The following is a 20884-nucleotide window of genomic DNA, read 5'->3' as shown; positions in this document are numbered from 1 at the left end:
TTAAATATGCTTTCTCTCACATTCTTTCCCTTTCTTCTTCTCTTGTCCATTGAGGTGATCTAATTTGCCTGGACTATTTTGTTCTGGCCTCAGGAGAGAACATTCTTTTCTGAAAGCTACATTTTTTTTTCTGCACAGAGATGGCTGGTTAAATCAATCAGATTAGGTGGCACTGCTAGACCAAACTCACAGTACTTAAAATACCAGAGGGGGGTCAATAGATGACTTGTTGCCAGGTGTCTTGCTGCTGGTCTTGTCCTTCAGCTGATGAAACCTTCATCATTTATGATAGTGACATTAAACATATTTATACAATTGCCGTAGCAGGGAAAGAAAAAGATAAGGATTCCTACACCAGCAATAAATACTTCCCCACAAGTGACACATATTAGCCGTTGTCACCTTTCATTTTCTAAACTGAGCTAATTGCCACACCTAATTTCAAAGGAACAGTGCAATCTTTCCCAGTGGCCCAAAGGGCAAAGAACCAAATGTCAGTGAACAATGTATATTTCTGGCACAAAAATCTTTCCAGATTTTAGAAATCATCTTGTGTCCTTGTCATAGCCTTTGTTGCAGCACAAACTTGACCGTGCACTGCATCTTGCTTCTCTCAGCCTCTCCTGAGGACTCTCCATGGTAATCCCATTGCCCATTTGCTGGGACACCCCCCACCCCTCAGTCCCTGATGCTCTGTCACTTAGTCACCATATTGGACTTTTCCTTGGGACTTGCTATATGCATGCAGGTCAGGCAGTTCTTTTTGCCCTGAGGCCACCCAGATTTCAATGAGGTTTATATAAAATTTCAGCAGACATTAATGGAATTTCAAACCCTGGGAGAAAGCAGGATACAAAATCTCTCCACAGCCACTCATCAAGGACTGTTACATGATTCACATTGCTCACCTCTTTGCTGGTTGAAATTTTATCTCCTCCTGGTTAGAAACCAAATCTCTGATATCATTACACATAAGTCTTCTGTAATATATGATTTATAGTTTGAACTTCAAATTCCCAATCCCCCAGAATTTAGAGTTTTATCTATTACACTAGGGTTTTAGATGAAACAAAAATCAAAAAGGAAAACAAAACCTATACTTTTAACCACCTGATTATTAGAATAGAAAGAACGAGAGAAAGTATTGCTTTTAGCTTCATTGTTTAGTCACACATAAAGGGAAATCCACTTATGTGTCTGCATTATGTTTCAACAAAACATTTTATAAAATCCATTATGGCATCCAGTGAATTATTTTTCCTGGTTTCTGCTTGTTATCCCATGGGGATAGTACCTATAGAAGATCGTCCATGGTGCCCAAATTGAAAAAGGAGAATATTTCATGTACAGATACTGGGAGAGCTAGGAAAAAAGACTGCATCCCACAACCTCTTAAGATTTCAGATTTAAATAGATAAAGGAACATATAGATCTCCAAGTAGATACCAGAACAAAATGCAAATTGTATATCCCTACATACTCAAAAGATTTTTTTTTAATTCTCCTTTCTGTAGAACTTCTAGTTCTCCCAATATTTCAAAGGCTGTAAGACCTTACAGAGGAATCAGAGGTTTTCATAATGAACTAAGCAACACATACCCAAGACATTCAGAAGCCACAAAAATACATCAAGAGTTTTATTTAATTTATTTATTCCTCTGAGCTAAATTTTGTCCCTCAATACAGATGTTGAAGTCCTATTCCCTAGTAACTCAGAATGTGACTGTATTTTTGGAGATAGGGCTTTTAAAGGGGGTAATTATCATAAAATTAGGTCATAAGAGTGATCTAAATCCAATGCAACTTTTTTTCCTAAAATAAAAAAGGAGATGACAGGGGCTGGAGTTTTGGCTCAATGGTAGAGCACGAGCCTTGCAAGCATAAGTCACTGAGTTCGATCCTCAGTACCAGGTAAAAATAAATAAAGGTATTGTGTCAATCTACAACTAAAAAAAAATGAATCAAAAAAAAAGAGTTAAGGATGTAGACTTGACAGACAAAAGGCCACAGGATGACACCAAGAATATAATGGCCATCCACAAGGAAAGGGACCTCAGGAAAAAAAAAAAGCCATCCTGATGATGCCTTGGTCTTTGACTTCTGGTGTACAGAATTGTGAAGAAATAAATTTCTGTTGTTGAAGTTTTGCCTGGTCTGTGGTACTTTGTTATAGCAGCCCTTGCAAACTTACATAATTTTTTTGCATATTTTGGAGCCAGAGAAAATAAAGAGAAAGGGGAATATTGATTTAGTTTATCACAAATCACACCATGTAACTCTACTGTTGGTCATTCCAAGACTTTAGGGGGACGAAACCACTGAGCCACATCTTTCCTTCCCCTCACAATCCTTCAGTTTTATTCCTTGTATCCTCTCTCTCAGTGGGACAAACCCTTAGAACACATTTACTTCTCTTTCTCTTCTCTTTTTTGACTTAAGACCAATGGGACCATTAGAGCATCTCAAACTCTTTCTCCCTCATAATTGTGCAAAGTCCCACATTTTGCTGATAAGTCAGTGATGATTATACTTGATTTTCCATTAAGTTATTTAGGATTCAAGTCTTCCTATTCTTGTTCATTGAACTCATATACATTAAATTCTATTACTCACTACTATTTCCACATCCTGTGTCTTTTGATCTCTCCTATGGTTATTTTTTTTTCTGTTTATGGTCTTTCCTTAAGTGTATTACTTAGTATATATTCATGGCATATTATCTAAGACTGTGTATGTCTCTATCTATATATTTTTTCTTTTCTCTTTTTAAGGGATCAACTTAAAACCTTTTATATCAAGTACATAATGGCTGAGTATAAAATGCTTTGCACATTGTCATTTTTCTCAAGAGTATCAAATGATCTCCAATTATCTATTAGTTTCTCGTGTCAAAAAATAAAACATACGCCAATGTGATTAATTTTCCTAAGTTGGTAACTTATTCTTTAGAACTAGAAATATATTATTTTCTTTATCCTTGTAGTCTGCACATTTTACAAGGATGTACTTGGCTATGTATATTTTCTTATTAAATCAACCTGGATCTTGGTCAGCTTTTTGTGTTTTCATACTCAAATATTTTCTGAATCCAGGAAACTTTACTTCCAGAAGTTGTTTATTAAATACCTTTCTCTCCTCTCCTAATTTTTCCTCATTTTAATCCCCTTTAAGAGCTATTATTACATGTTTTCTTTCATGATTTTTCTTTCTTTCTTTTCCATGCTTTGACATATTTCTTGTACTTAAACCATCCAGTGATGAAGTCTAGTCTCAACAGCAAATAATCTTCCCTTTAAAATATATATTTGATTTGTTAGCTCCAAAATAGGAATTTGGTGAGTGTGTGTTTATGTATACGTGTTGCATTTGAACATCTTCCACTGTGTCCTTCTTTATTTCCTAGTTTTTTAACTTCTATTGTTCATTTTCTTGTAAGTCACCCAGCATGAATCATGAATTTTAACTTGATTGTTCTCTCTCTGGCTGCTCTGGTCTATTAAATGTGAAGTTATATTTCTTAAGCAGTACATAGGTGCTCATGTCTGGCTGGAATTTATTTAGGGTAGAATTTTTTTTACAGATGGGAGGCAAAAAAAGTTATCTTTGTCCTGTGTATTTATTGATGACTATAAGTCTCTTCCTGAGATACCCAAAGAAGTCTATTTTTTTTTTTTCTTTTTTCCCCTGCATGCTCACAGCCTCAGCCAAGACTCCAGTTCTAGCCTGGTCAAACTGACTGGGGTAAAGCACAGTAATCATGTACTTTCTTTTGTAAAAGAGTCCACACATTCCTGAACACAAATTATTCCTGGAATCCACCACTTACTTTCCCCATTCAACTTGTCTTAGTTTCTTTTGTTTTGGGTACCAGGAATTTAACCAAGGGGGACGAAACCACTGAGCCACACATTCCCAGCACCTTCTTATTTTCACTTTTTTATTTTGAGACAGGGTCCACCACGTTGCTTAGGGTCTCAATAAATTGCTGAGACTTGCTTTGAACTTGCAATCCTCCTGCCTCAACAAGGCTCTGAGATTACGTATGTGCGCCATGAAGCTCAGCTTGTCATTCTTTAATTAACTGAATAGTTTATATCAGAGGAACCTAAATGGAATCGAGGATTTCTTCTACCCTTAGTGAACAAAAATCTCAGAGGCTACGAAGCTCAACAGTAACCAATAGCAGAGCAGAGGGTTGGGCCATCTTTAGGTTGGTTCTCTCTGCTGCTGTTGTTATTTAATTTGGGACCATAGGGGCTAGTAAAGAATACCACGTGAAGAAAACAAAATGTGTTAAATATACAGTATGCTAGCCTATTAGAGTTTATATGAGCAGGACACAGAGCATAAGGCAGCAAAAGATGGAATGGTGAGTATAGTTTGCTGCATACACCTGAGGCATCCCTCTCTCCTCTTGATGTCAAGGCCGCCACTTTTTCCAAATGATCACACTCTCATGTTCAGTGTGGAGGACTCCTCCTTTTCTCAAGGTAAATTATTGCCAATGTAGATTAGTCAATTCTCCTGCTAATATCTGGTGGAGCTTATAAGTGTGATCCCAGTCCAGGATTAGGAAGTCTGTTTGGTGATTTCTGACAAACATTTTCTTACTGATAAAAATAGATATATGTTTTAAAATTCCCTTCCTATGAATTGGAATCTTTGTGTCATATAAAATGTCAGTTCCATTTCTTATGTGAACTACCCAATTCCTTATTATTGAAACACTGTTGGTTTTCTGATACTTGAAGCTAAAAGCAATCTCATACATATCACAAAAAGACTGTGGAGTTCATTGTCACACCCAAATATGAATAGAAACTCTACAATTTACTTAGTCACATGAAGTTTGATTCTTCACCACTGGTTTTACTACTTCATAAGTTGTAGTGAATATTACATTTGATGATGTTATGCTTTATCCCCGTGGATACTGCATATATTTGGTAATATGGTGGCCCAAAGAAGAGGAAGGATCGAGCTATCACCAACAAGTTGGTTCAGATAATGAAATAATTGACACCACACACACACACACACACACACACACACACACAAAGGGTATGAAAAAGCTTACTCACACAATGAAGAATTCTGGAATTCTGGAAGGAAAGAGTGGTTTCCAAGCCAGTGTGGAAACTCCTTGAGCATGCAAAGGAGTGCAAGGTAGTGAGAGATTAATTGTGTGTAGTGGTTGGGTTCAGAATGAGAGTTCCTGAGCACAGGCAGGACCTAGTGATTTGAACTTCCCACTGGCACAAACCAAGGATCAGGAGAGCCCTGTAATCAATTCTTCTAGAATTCAGGCAAGAAAGGAAGAGGCAGGTGGGGCCTTAAAACTGTCAGTGGCCAAGAGGAGGAGTTAGACAACATTACAGGTGCTCATTGAATGTCTCTTCAACCCATTTGTCATTTTTAGTGCTGCATCATGAAATAACCATTAGATTCCTTTTAGAGTGGTAGAGGGAACTGTGCTCTTAACAGGAAAATACAGAATGTATTGACATTATTTTGAATGTCTTTTCTGCAAAGGATGTAAAACTATGAACTGTTTCATAAATCTTTTAATACTCATGTTACACTCCTATCAGATCTACTTTAGAATAAGATCTCAGGTGTAGCTCATCAAACAGATGGTAAAGAGATGAGTAAATGAATGAGTGAGCGAGTGATTGCTTTCCTGTTGTCTCATATAACTTCTATTTTAATTTCTACCAGTCTAAAAAACTGGGTAGGCAGGAGGTAATAAGACACTTTATTTTTCATGATGTTCCTCCTTTGAGATCTGGTTAGGCTTCCTTCATATTGACACTTAGTTTTTTGTGTGAACTTACCAAAGTAAAAGCATTCATTAAGAACACTGGTGTTTCTTTCTCCTCTCCAGAGCTTTACTTGGTTGTACTCTAACAAACACCTGCAGGTACAGCTAACAACACTGTGCAGCGAGACCCAGCACTGTTTTGCATATCCTTCTCTGTCTGCTATAAAGATCGAAAAGAAACATGAAGGAGCATGATACATTAATGGACAAAAGATGAGTATGTATAAGATTTTGACTTTCTGTTGCCCTTGAGAACATACATCTAAGGCATCGAAAGTTTCAAATATTGCTGTCAGCTGTTCTTCACTCAGTTTAGAAGGAGACAAATGCCCACTGTAACATCCCATCTCCTCCCAAATTGACTAGGCATGCTGTGCAAAGATCTTACTATATGCTTCTTTCCAAGCTATCACATAAGCTTGTCAATGCAATTTTATACATGTTCTCCTTGCTTTTTATATAAGAGAATTTCATTTTTCCAGTTCACTGCCACGTGCTTTTAGAACACAAGAGCATATAGAACGTGACTCACTGTGCCCTGGATCTTAGGCCTTCACTGCCAGCATCACTCTTTCCCAAATAACGCTTTCCCTTGGCTGCCTCCAGAACAGGTCTAAAATCCTGCTTGCCAAATGTATGAACAACACATAGACCCTCTACATGGCTATTTGCAAAGCATACAACAGTCTATTTCCAATTTCATTAGGGATGAACAAACATTAGTTTTACTTTCTCATTCAGTCTGTAGTCGCTCAATCAGATATCAATATTTCTTATTTATCTTTGCAGCTTGTAGTCCAGGTCTTCTTTAAGTTTTAGGGAAAAGTGGTTTCTTGAATATTGGACAAGAAAACTGCCCTCAGAAATGACAAGAAGAGACAAGGCTTGGGTTTATTGGGGCCATTTAGAAGCCTAGAAGGTGTTCTAAGCAGTGTGAATTTTCCACTTACAGGAAAGACAATTCGATTTATGGGAAAATGTTTAGCCCCAGAAGCTAGAAAAGGGAGATGGAGTTACATATTAACCATGAGTTAATTACTGGTGCACATTTCAGCTATTGAAAAGCTCAGGACATCCACATCTCTAATTGTAGAATGAGGATATCAAATTTCTAAAGTTCACTTCAGCTTTAGAATTCATAGTAACTACATCTTCCTGTCTCCATTTCTCTCAGGTCACCTCTTGAATTTCAGTGTCTTCTTTTGTCCTTTTTCCATTCCAGATTGCTCGTTAATTTCGTATTCTGCAAGTACATGTGGGAGGGATTGGGAAAGACAAACAGAATCTACTGAGAAACAGATCTGATTCTGTACCAATGTACCAAATACTAATGTGAGAAACAAAAAAAAAAAAAATGTCTTTGCCTTTGAGATTTCCCTACTGAAAAACAGGAGAAAAAATAAACACGAGTGCTTTCACCTTTGCTCCAGAGTATTCTAATATTTTTCACAGATTTAGTGAGATTGGCAAGATTTATAAGAGGTTTGGACTTCTTCTCCCTGAAAAAAAAAATCTAATAAAATCCTAAAGCCAATATTTTTTTCTCAGCAAGCTTTCATAAAACAGGGTCAACACCTCACATGAATACACATGCATAAACCAGGGAACCAACTGTAAGTTTACATAGATATCTGGTGATTTCCATGTTTTCCTTAGTTATTTGCTTAACTCAAACTACAACATGTGGTCATTTGGTTTTGTTTGACTTTATGATTATTGAAATTCTAAAGTACCAGGCAAATGCTTATAACGAAAATCCTTTCTCTGTGGCCATTGTCAAAAATATTTCCCCCATTTCCCTTGGTCTAACTATAGTTTTATAAGTTTCTACTCTAATAGTTACATATGTTTGAATAAAAAATAGCACTATTATCAATTGCCAAAAGTCCCTATGGAGAAATACTATTCAAGCAGAATTATTTATATCATTTCAAGTACTTATGATTATTTTAGATTGTGCAGGTTACTGAAGGAATTATGGTTTCTAAACATTTCCATAGTGACTTGCCAAACTGCCTTGCTATGGAGTTACTTGACTATTCAGAAAAAAATCAATTTTGATGCTGTTTATTGCCATCTCTGTCAGACTCTCATTAAATAAACACATACCATGGGTGAACCTAAGACTTCAGAGTGTCTTATGGACACCACATTTGAGCAGCTCTGTGTTGATCTTCAGTTATGATCTCTCCCTATCTCAATCAATCCTCAAATATGTATTGATCACCTACATCTAAGAGCCAAGCAGTAGTCTTAGTGTAATGAATATCTAAAAGAATGATAAAATGCTTTCCTGCTGAAAGATATCAGAATTTTTTTTTTTTTGGAAAACAAAATTTATGTATATGAAATAAGAGAAGAGTGATAAGGCAAGATAATAACCAGTCCTGAACCTTGTAATTCAAATTCAAATAATAATGTGCTAAGAATTTGAAAAAAGTGAGAGATCAATAAAGAGCCTTAATAGTACTTTCACTGTACAAAGGGATTCAAAGATGAGGCACAGAGAAATTGCAAAGGAGGTAGCTGTGTGTATTATTTAATAGTCAAATGACCTAAAATATGAAAATGCCATGTTTTTCCTTACAGCCAAACCTGTTCCCTGTTCTTCTCTTTATAAACTCCTCTCCATCTCTTCTGTTCTCTCTCTCCATTCTTCTCTCTCTCCTCCCTCCCTCCTTCCTTCTCTCTCTCTCTCTCTCTCTCTCTCTCTCTCTCTCTCTCTCTCTCTCTCTCTTTCTCTTTCCTTCTCTATCTCTAAAGTTCAGTGACCTTTGCCTAGTTGGGTCCTGAGGGAAGAAAATTCTCTCAGAAAAATTATTTTAAAATCTTAAATGCTTAGCTTCTCTCATAACAAGGTCAATTTTTATTTCATTTACTAATGGCTTCACTATTATTTAAAGGACTAATTTCATAGTAAAAACATTTTGAGTCATCAACTACCATGTGTTCCATGTGTGAGAAGTTAACCAGGATGGGCATTGTGAAAAGCCAGATGTCTGGGAATAGAAAACAGAAAAGGTATCAGAGAGGAAAAACAATCTAACATAAGAAAGGAGGATGAAGATGGTGGGGTTTGAGAGGCTTGCAGGAAAATGATTCTTTACAAACAACAAGCACACAAATATGAACTAAGAACAGTCTTCTGTATTGCATAAAATGGGATTCTGTAGTTCCTATATGTTTAATTAACTTTATCATCTTTGTTCTCAATTCCTGGAAAAAAAAATCATTATCACCGACAAGAAAGCAAATTATTCTGTTTTCATTTGTTTATTTTGTAATATTTTGCAACTTTTGTTTTGTTTTTATGTTCAGTGAAGGGAATGATATCCACCAGGACTCTGGTATGGAGTGCTATGCTAAGATCTGTAATACATAACTAAGTGTTTCATGATGTTACTAAGTGTTTCGTGATGTTAAAAATATCAAATAGATTGAGATGAATGAAGACACACAACAGAAACACACTTCTTAAAGCCTTAATGTCACATGATTTCCAATTTTTCCTTGCTCATCAAAGACAAATATTGTGGCAAATATTGTTTCTAAAATCAAAGTAATTCTGACTTTCTGTTCATACCATGATTTAGTTGTATCATAAACTAAAGAATGTTTTTGCTTTTCTCTTTAAAACCTCCATCTCAGGTATAGAGAATCAGATTGGCAGTTCTGCTTAATCATTCCTGTGCATTTACATTATAAGCAATGAATTATATTACCACAGATCTTGATATTAAAAACTCCAGTGTATTTTTGTAGTGAGAGTCTGTTGGCCTCTGGGAAATTTGAAATTAATAACCAAAAACATGATGCCATGGAAGAGAAATAAAACAAAGATAAAACCTGCTCTCTCAAAGTAATGTGCATATTAATAAATAACAAACAATAAGTGTCACTTGGCTAGTGACTGAATCTCATTTAAAATGCAACTTCAGGTAGTTGTGGAATAGCATGGTTTACTACTCCTTCATTCATTTTTTTAAATTGTGAAACTGTAGAAGAAAAAGTTAAGAAAGTTTTTTACATTTACATATAATATAGAAATAAATTTCTTAAACAAGTCCTTTTAGAAAAGAAACTTTAACGCAAGAGAGAATCAGTCTTTTTAGCATTTCATTTTCAAGTTAAAATATAGACATCTTCCTCACATTTCTATAGAAGAATCAAGGAGCTTTGCACTGAAATATACCCACAGGAGAAAAAAAAATTGCAGAAGTTATAAAGTCAGATATTTTTCTTTTCCATCATTTCTGCCATCAGCAGTAGCTTAGGGAGAAAGCCTTTAAGTAGAATTAAAAATATCAAATGTTCTATTAGGTGACATTAAGTGTAATAGAATCTCAAGGTTGAATTAATTTTGTAGCTTCTCTTATCACTCTGAAGATTACAATCTCCATAACTGGCATCCATAGTCAACACAGAAGACTTGAATAATTGGTGATCAATCATGACAACTGAATGACCTCATCCTTTCCAAATCTTAAAACCTTAGAGATCCTTTTGAGAAAGACTAAATAGCAAAACATAGCTAGGCCTGAGTTTGATTCGCCTGTTCAAAAGTACAGTCCAACCTTGCATTTAAAATTTTTATTATACTATGCTAATAAGCACATGAGAATTTTATGCATTTGGTAGTTACTCATTTAGAAATGTTTCATGTCACTGAAAAGTAATACATTTAACTACTAGTCAAACAACCTCATAAAATTCTCAGAGATAAGATTTCATAAAGCTTGGACAGCAGTAAGGGCTAAAAAAAAATCATCTTAATGAAATTCCAAGACAGGTATCATATTTCTATGTGAAATAGTTTCACATAGAAGTTATATCACATTGAGGAATCTAAATTAGTATGAGTGCATCTTGAAGCCCACCATGGAGGGGGGCTTCAACAAATTCTCAAGACAAGCCCTTCTATGAAAATAAAAATATTTACACATCTATTTAGTCAGTGACAAACAGAGAAGAAACCATCTGGCCATTTGAATCAGTGTAAATTGCCCAACCACTCTTGTGAAAAGAGAAAGCTAGTCAAATTAAATGCTTATTTTGTTTTGGAGCTAAACAATTGTCCTAAACTGTAATCATAAAATCCACATTTGCAGTATCAAATAAACAAAAGCAAATCAGTGAAGAAAACTTGTTTTTGTGTAGTAATTGGCAGGAGGATTAGCATTTCAGTGGATCCGATTTCCTAAACCTCCTCATTCCTGATAACAGCTTCAGCAGAGAGGTGACATACCAAAAAGCATAAATTATCTAAAGCTGGAGATAAGCAGAGGCCATCTGGGGGTTCTGAGTGCAATATAAATAGATGCAAAACAGTAGGAGAACCAGCCCATTCAAAACCTCCCAAGGATTAGCAGTGAGAGCACTGACTCCTTTGCTGTTGTTAGCTGTGATCTATCATCAGACAGTAATGGAGACTGGCCTTATCTATGATAATTCAATGGCTTAATGGCAGTACCTTTATCTGGAGGTCGTAATTAAGCTTGTTTGATCAGGCTAAGAACAAGCACCTATGCTGTGCTTCAGCCCTAACTATTGCTTTTGGTGTCAGGGGTATAATATAATGATACCATTGGAAATGGCATTAGTACTTCTGTTCAAGTGCTGCAGTAAGTTATTACTTATCTTTAAGACAGAATCCCCCAAATGGTAAGAAGAACATGTTCCATATTTGAAAATTTGTGTATGACCTATATTTTAAAAACAGTAGTAGCTTTGATCTCAGGTGTTTGGACAAAATTGAAAATAACATTGAAATGAAGAAATATTGTGACATTACTTTCAACTAAGAAAAATGCCTATTAAAAAGAAAATGAACTGTCAAACATGTTAATAAATGCCAACATCTCTCCAAAAGTAACAGAAATCATAGGTGTTGATTAGAATATATATAATAAACCTCATTAATCTTGAATTGAGAGATTATCATTTAATTTTTAGAAATATCTGAACTATTACTTTTTTTAGACAAGGTACCACTCTGTTTCCTAGGCTGTTCTTGAGCTTCTGGGCTTAAGTAATTCTCCTGCCTCAGCCCTCCTAAGTGCTGGGACTACAGGATCATGCCACCAATACCAATTTAAATATTTTTCATATTATATGTTTTTATACATAATGCCCTTTTCTTAAAAAAATGTGTACATGTAAATTTTATCTACACTAGGTATAATTAATTACAAGTTCAAATTTGAGATCTGTCTTCTAATTTTCATTTAGTGTTTGATTTTTATATATCTGGTCCTAGTTATATTCATATGTGACACAAAATTTCAAACATTTCTCTCCCACTAATATTAAATAAGTTTATCTAGACCACATATATCCATGGGAAAAGTCAGATGTTGTAGGTTCAAATCACAATTCTGTCATATATCATCTGACCTTGGGAAATTTATTTAGTCTCTTAAATTTCAATCTTCCTCCGTCTGATGGAGGTGTTAATTCACATTGATATTTTGCACAATGCATATCACACAATTGATAATAAATGCTTAATCTTTATTTCTTTAAAAATTAGGATAACAGGAATTTAGGAAAACTAGATGTTAAGACTGATAAAATACAAGAAAGTCAAGACAATATTCAGAAGTAACAAATCAACTTCACTATCTCATCTACTGACTAATAACTTAAAGAGCTTGAAGAATTTTCTTGTGATGGTTATGATCTCTTATTTCTTTTGCCAATAACTGCATATGTAAACTAATAGAATAAATTATGCAAATAAACACTGATTTGTATGATATACAATTTATGTTAATGTACATACATACATGTGAATCAAAATATAACCTCCTTTTTGTTAACTCAATATTATAAGAAATTGTGCTTCTAGTTAGTATGAAAGTCATTATTTATATAATTGTTTGTATAACATGCTGTGCTTAGCCCTAACTGTTGTCTGTCCCACAGTAGTTCAAGTGATGGAGTAGGATTATTTGTCATGGCAACATTATTCTTGCTATCCCTTAAATTGGTATAAGTATACAGCATCAAGGATTTAGTCACCATTGTTCTTAGTAAATAAATGAAGCACCATAAATGTAGAGCTTTCGAGGTTACATATTGGCAAATTTAAGATTTAAATGAGACCAAAATTCCAAAGTTCTGAAGAACCAAAAATCGCCAAAAGAATGACCTTGGATATAGGAGCCTGATTTCCATAGACAGTCTGTGTCCCTCCAAAACTCATGTTAAAACCTAACCTCCAGAGCAATAATATTTAGCAGCAGGGTCTCTAGGAGATGATTAGTTCAGGAGGGGCCCTCCTTTATTAATGGGGTTAATGTCCTCATAAAAGATGACCAACAGAGCTTGCTTGCCTCTTAAGATATATGAGGATACATAGAAGGTACTGTCTATGAAGAAAAGTACCTTCACCAGACAGCAAATATACTGGGGCCTTGATCTTGGGCTTTCCTCCCAAAAGAGCTGTGAGGTACATTTCTGTTGTTTATGAGCTACCCAGTCTAGAGTATCATTATACCAATCAAGTGGACTGACAGTTGCCACAAAAGTGGAGGAAGGTCTTTACCCTACTCCAAGATGGGAAAGGTTTTCTTACATGTAAGCTGATCAGTGTGATTTTTTTTCTGTCTTATTCTTTAATTAGAGGCCAATAAAATTCTATAGGAACAAAAACTTCTGAGGGTTTTTTTTTTGTTTGTTTATTTCTTGTTTTGTTTTGTTTTGAGTCAAGAACTCTTAGAAGCAAAATGAATGGGTGGGGAGAGTTGAAAAGATTCAGTTTGTATTATAACTAGCTTTCAAAGTATCATATTTCTAAGAGTCATTTATTTTAAGGTCATTTATTCCAGCCAATAATATAATAAACCTGAATTTTTTCTGTAAACCTTACCAAGGAACTACCAAATTTGTGTTTAAACACTTCCAGTGACATGTAGCTTTCAGTCAAATAAAGTTGAATCCTTTTCGTCTTTCTTTCCCTTTTGTGCTATTGCTAAGTCCTTTCTATTTTTTTTTTTAGTTCCAAGATATTAGTATTGGTCTTCCAACTAGATTCACTAACTAATCTTCTATCTGATATTCTTTTGAATATTTGAAATTACATAGCACATCCTATATGATATCAAAATCTGTACCAATTAAATCAGAACAGTGGGATGGGAACCATCCATTAGTATCTTTAAAACTTTCTACGTGATTCCAATGTGCAAAAATGTGTATCAGCACACAATACACCATAATGTCAGATTATATAACTTTTATTAATCTGAGGAGCAGGGCATAAAAGCTGGAATTGGGCTTTATCTCAGAACCCAGTGCCAGGCCTATCACAGAGAGACCAAGTACCCAGCACCAACTGAAAGACTCATGTGCAGGCTACAGCTCACAGATCATCTAGACCAGATCCCACATTAGGCAGAGACCTGTGCATCTGCTGCAAATACTGGAATTTCAACTACATCAGTTCCAGCTCTGGAGTGGGTGTGGGTATCACTGCCTTCCTCCTGAGACTATTCCGGTTCCTGTGTCCGAGTCTCAGTTTTGTCCCAGCTTAGCACCAGTTGTGCAGGCCAAAGGATAGTCTCCACCATCCATTCCCCAACCTCTTTTACAAAGAAATAATAACAGAAAACTCCTCAAACCTAGAGACAGATACAAGATTCAAGTACCAGAAGTTCAAAAATCACTGTCAAATTTAACTCAACCAAGCCATCCCAAGTTCTCACAGCCAAGATAAAGAGAAAGTTCTTAAGACTACAAGAGCAAAGAAACATGTAATACATGGAGTGGGCCCCTAATGCCTAAAAATGAACTTCCCAGCAGAAAGTTTACAAGCAGAAGAAAGTAGCATGAAATTTTCCAAGGACTGAAGAGGAAAAAAAAAAATCTGTCAACTGATAATACTGTTCCTAGAAAAAATAAAATTTTAAAAATTAAGAAAGGATAAAGATTTTTCCCAGACAAACAAAAGCTGGTCTCTCTCAAATCTGTTTTACAAGAACTGATGAACAAATTCCTCAAACTGGGGGAAAAAAAAAAGAATGTAAATTGAGTAGGAAGAAAACATAGGAAGCTATAAAACATACTGGAAGAGTAATTGTATCAGCAACTTCAGAATGATCTAATATTATAAGAATGGTGCATAAAGCATTTATATACTTAGCCTGAAGAATAAAAAAAAAGTAATAAATACATTAATATGTTAAACAATAGGCAATAAAATATATATATATATATATATATATATATATATATATATATATATATATAATTGGATATCAAAAACTGAAAAGATGGGGAGAAATCAAGTGAAACTTCAGGGCTTCCTTATTAGAATGTTTTATCTTCTTTTGTTTGTTTCTGTACTTATCCCTTAGATCCTATTCGGTGGCCATCATGTCAAAATAGCTTGATATAATAATATAAAGGTGCTATTTATAAACTTTTTAAAAACTGCAAAGCAAAAATTTCTAACAAATGAACAAAATTAATAAGCAAGGAATCAAAACACACTACTAGGGGTAATTCACCTAAGCAACAAGGAAGACTATAGGAGGGGAGGAAAAAAAGAAAGGAAGTACAAAAACCTAAACAGTACTTTACAGAATGGCTATAGTAAGACATAGGTCATCAGTAATACCTTAAATGTAAGTTGATTAATTTTTTTTCTATAATTAAAAGATACACAGTGGCTATATATATATATATATATATATATATATATATATTTTTTTTTTTTTAAAGGCTAAATCATATGTTGCTTACAAGAAACTCACTTCAACTCTAAGGACATATAGAACTAAAAGTGAAGAGATAACAGAAATGGGCATACTAATATCAGATAAAAATGGACTTTAAAACAAAAGCAGTTAAAAAACAAAAGGAGGGTCATTATATAATGATAAAGTAGTCAATTCAGCAAGAGGAAATAACAGTTCTCAATTCATAATGCACCCAATATCAGGGCACCCTAATACACAAATTGAGAATTAATGGGCCTAAAGAGAAAGATAGTCTCAAACATAAAAACAGTTGGTGATTTTTAAGTTCCCACTTTCAGCAATAGACAGACAATCCAGATAGAAAATTAACAGGAAACACCAATTAAATTGTGCATTGTCCCAATTGCACCTAATACATATCTACAGAATATTCTGTCCAGTGGCTACTGAATGTGCATTTTTCTTATCAGCACGTAGAATATACTCCAGGAGAGTTAAAATAATATTCCACAAAGCAGGTCACAATGGATTTTAAAAGTTGCATATCAACAAAATGCAATAAACCTAGAAATTGATAAAAAGAAAAATTTTGGAAACTGTACAAACACATGAAAATAAACAATTTGCATTTTAGCAACCATTAGATGAAGGGAGAAATCAAAAAGAAAATATAAAAATGTATTGAAACAAATGAAAAGGGAGAAACAACAAACCAATTTCTATGGGATATAGCAAAACCAGTACTATAAGAGAAGTTTATAGCAATCAAGACCAACAGAAGAAAAGTAGAAAAGTTTCAACTTATCACTGCATCTCAAGATCTAGAAAAACAAGAACAAACTAAACCCCAAATCAGTAGAAGGAAAGAAACAATAAAAGAAGAGAAGAATAAATAATTAGAAAAAATAAAAATGTTTTCAAAAGCAGAAAATAAATGAAATGGAAACTAAAATGATTACAAAGGAACAATAAGACAAAACAGGATTCTTTGAAAAGGTAAAATAAACAAACTTTTAGTTAAACTAAGATAAGGAGAGAGATGAGTGATATAAATAAAATCAGAGGTGGAAAGAGAAACATTCAAAGTGCCACCACAGAAATGGAAAACATCAACAGAGATTATTAGAAATAACTATATGCCAATAAATTTGATAATTTAGAAGACAGAGACAGATTTCTAGACATATACACTTTACCAAGGCTGAATCATGAATAAATAGAAAATCTAAACAAACCAATAACAAGTAGAGTAGTTCAAACTGTAATAAAAAGTCTTCTATCAAAGAAAAGTCTGAAACTGAATGACTCCACTGCTGATTTCTTCTATATATTGAAAAAACCCAAATACTAGTTTTTTATATATTATTCATGAAAATAAAACAGAAAAGAATCCTTCAAATTTGTTATACAAAGCCAGTGTACCCTTTTATCAAACTGAATAAGCATACATGAAAAACAGATGGTGAACATAAATACAAAAATTCTCAACAAGATATTAGTAGACTGAATCCAACAGTATGTTAACAATTGTTCACCGTGATCAGGGATGCAAGCATTTACAAATCAAAAATTGATTTGTAAATTAATAAACATGATACTCCACATCAGCAGAATAAAGGAAGAAAACCATTGTTCATTTCAATTGATGCAGAAAACTAAATTCAAAATCTCTTTATGATAAAAAACACTGTACAAATTAGGCTTGAAAGGAAAGTATCTCAACATATTAATAGCCATTTATAATAAGCCAATAGCTAACATTTTATTTATTTATTTAGTCATCCATTCACCCTTTCATTATCTTAAAATTTTTGGCTAAGTACTGAAACCAGGGCCTCAGAAATGCTAGGCAAGCAGTGTACCACTGAGTTACACCCCCGATTCTCACTAGTTAACATCACTAGTTAACATTATATTGAATGAGGAAAATCTTAAAGCTTTTAAAGGAGTACACAAATACAGGAAAATCTTAAAGCTTTTAAAGGAGTACACAAATACATTGTCACCACTTTGATTCAATGCCGCAGTCTGGCTGGGCACAATCAGGAGCCACTTGTCAAAAGAAACTAACTTTATTTTTAGAACCACACATGCCAAACAAAACAGCCTCTCAGGAAAAACCCTCAGAGCCTCAACTGCCACCACCGGCTTTCCACAAGCCTCTCTCTCCCACACAAGCTTCTCCCCACCTCCCACACAAGCTTCTCCCCACCTCCCACCATCCTCCTGCTCTTGAGGCCGATTGGCTGGGTCACGTGGGCGGAGCCAAAAAAGTCCCCCAATGAGCAGCTCCGTGGTCTGAAAGGGCAGGGAAACAGCCCAATGAGCATCACCGCAGAGGAGCCAATCAGCTAGATGTTGCTGGGGCCGCTGTGAGCCAATCATCAGCCGGCAGCTGGAAGTTTGCTGGCAGCTGGAAGTTTGCTGGGGCCCCTTCGGCTGTGGCTCTCAACAATTCAACATATTCCTAGAAGCCCTAACCAGAACTGGCAAGAGAAATAAAGGGCATCCAAATTAGAAGAGAAAAAATGAAATTTTCAGTATTTGCAGATGATATGATTATATATATATATATATATATATATATATATATATATATATATATATATATCTCCTCACCGAAATTTATTAGAACTATTAAAAAATTCATCAAAGTGATCAAAGTGGAGTATACAAGAACAACATACAAAAATAATTAGTGTTTTATATGCAAATAAAATTATCTGAAAAGGAAATCAAGAAAGCATTCCTATTTACAATAGCTACCCAAAATACTTAGAAATAAATTTAGCTAAAGAGGTGAAAATTATCAACAATAAGGAAAAAAATGATGAAAGTAATGGCAGAGGACAAAAAAAATAGGAATATATGTACATAGATTGGAGGGATTAATACTTTTTAAATGCTCATATTGCTCCAATCTACAGATTAAATGCAATTCTCATCACAATACTAATGCAAGTTTTCACAGAGTTAAAAAAAAAAAAAAACAATTGTAGAATTTGTATGGAGCCACTATATATATATATATATATATATATATATATATATATATATATATATATGGAGAGATAGAGAGAGAGCGAGAGAGAGAGAGCGCTATTTTGAGCAAAAGAGCGAGGCATTAAGCTACCTATTTTCACAATATACTATAAAGCTGTAGTAATCAAAACAGCATGTTATTGGCATAAAAACAAACATTTAGACCAAAAGAACAAAATAGAAAGCTTGAAAGTAAACTCACAAATCTGTAGCCAACAGATTTTCAATAGAGGTGCTAAGAAAAGAACACACATTGGAAAACAGACAGTCTTTTCAATAAATGGTCCTGGGAAAATTGGATATTCACATGCAGAAGAAAAAAGCTAGAACTCTGTCTCTCACCAGTTACAAAAATCAACTCAAAATGGTTTAAAGACTTAAATGTGATACTGTAAACTATGAAACTTTTAGAAGAAAACATAGGGGAAATGCTTCAGGACATTTTATTAGGCAAGGATTTTTTTTTTTAATACCCCAAAGCACAGGAAACAAAAGCAAAAATAAACATATGGGATCACATAAAACTAAAAAGTTTCTGCACAGCAAAGGAAATGCTCAATAGAGTGCAAAGACAACCTACATAATGGGAGAAAAAATTTGCTATGAGTACATCTGATAAGGAGTTGATATCTGCTATCTTTGAGGAACTTCAAAAACTGAATAGAAAAAAAAAGAAGACAAAAAAAAATTTAAAAATGGACAATAAATCTAAATATACATTTCTCAAAAGATGTACAAAACGTCAACAGGAACTTGTGAAAATTCTCAACATTACTAACCATGCAAGAAACGCAAATCAAAACCACAATAAGATATGACCTCACCCTAGTAACAAAGGTTAAGTTCTGGTGTGGATGTGAAGAAATGAGAACCCCTTGTTAGGTCAGCAGGCACTTCCCTTCCTCCTCCTCTTTCATGGCGGCTGCGGGTGGAGACTTTCCACCTGCCACCTGCTGAGGAGACCTGAAATGGCCAATCAGAAGCTGACATGGCACAGGACCCCACCTCCCCTGGGTTCCCACTGGCTTATACAATGGCCCTGTCAACTCAATTAGCCCTGACCAACCCACGACAAACTATATCCCCTTAAGCTCTGCTGGGCCAACCTGCTGTCTATGTAGCTGCAATTTAGATGGCCTGTACCATCCTACTCCAGTTTCCCTTATTAGCATTGTTCTCCTCTGCCTTACAGCATGTGACTTCCCCAGCCCTCACCCTTTCTTGGACTGTATTGGGAGCGCCTCCCAATAAACCTTTTGGTGGCTCATTCTTATTTTGTGGTTCCTGATCTCATGTGCCCCTTTCTGCTTTATACCCCTTATGCCTAAGACAGAATGTACAACCCTGTGGAACACAGTGTGAGTTTCCCCCCCAAATTAAAAATATAACAACTACCATTTGATACAGTGATTCCTCTACTGAGTATATATCCAAAGCAAATTAAACCATTATCAAAGAGACATCTGCACTCCTGCATTCAGTTTAACACTTTTCACAATAGCCAAGAAATGGACACAACCTAAGTTTCTATCAAATGATAGATAAAGAAAATGTGGTACATGCACACAATGGCATACTATTCAGCCAGATAAAGAGTATGAAATTATTTTGTTTGCAAAAACATATTTCATTATGTTAAATGAAATAAACCAGGCACAGAAAGACAAGGAACACATGAGCTCAGTCATGTGGAATCTCAAAAAGTAGATCTCATAGAAACTGAGTGAAATGATAGTGGTGAGAGGCTGACAACAGTGAGGCTAGGGAATGAGAAAATGTTGATCAATGGGTGCTGCATTACAGTTGAGAACAAGAAGTTTTGAAGTATTATTGCACAACATGGGAACTATAGATAATAATTATTTATCGCACATTTTAAAAAATTAGAAGAAAAGGTTTTGAAAGTTTTCACCACAAAGATAATAAATATTTGAGGAAATAAATATGATAAACCCGATTTAAACATTATGAAATGTATACAAGTATCGAACTTCACATGATACTTCCATTAATATGTTTAACTTATGTTCTTGTATATAAGTTAAAAATAAAAATAAATCCATATTTTGTATTGCTGTGTCTCATGGTTTGTTTTAAATATCCTTAATTGTTTTAAATATTATTAATTCCAAAAAATAATTTCATCTGTTCATAGACATATGAACAAAATATAATTCTCTATTTATACAAGTGTCATTTAACAGAAATTTGTTAGATTAACTGCAGAAAATTTGATGTATTCTTTCTTTTATATAATTTTTGGTTGTTGCTGATATAAGGAGATAGTAATGACTTTTGCTTACTTTTTCCAATCCAATAA

Source organism: Marmota monax, unplaced genomic scaffold (genome assembly GCF_021218885.2).
Source record: "Marmota monax isolate L192 unplaced genomic scaffold, Marmota_monax_Labrador192_F-V1.1 WCK01_AAM20220418_F8-fsc00013, whole genome shotgun sequence".
NCBI classification, from domain to species: domain Eukaryota; kingdom Metazoa; phylum Chordata; class Mammalia; order Rodentia; family Sciuridae; genus Marmota; species Marmota monax.
This window is presented reverse-complemented; position numbering follows the sequence as displayed.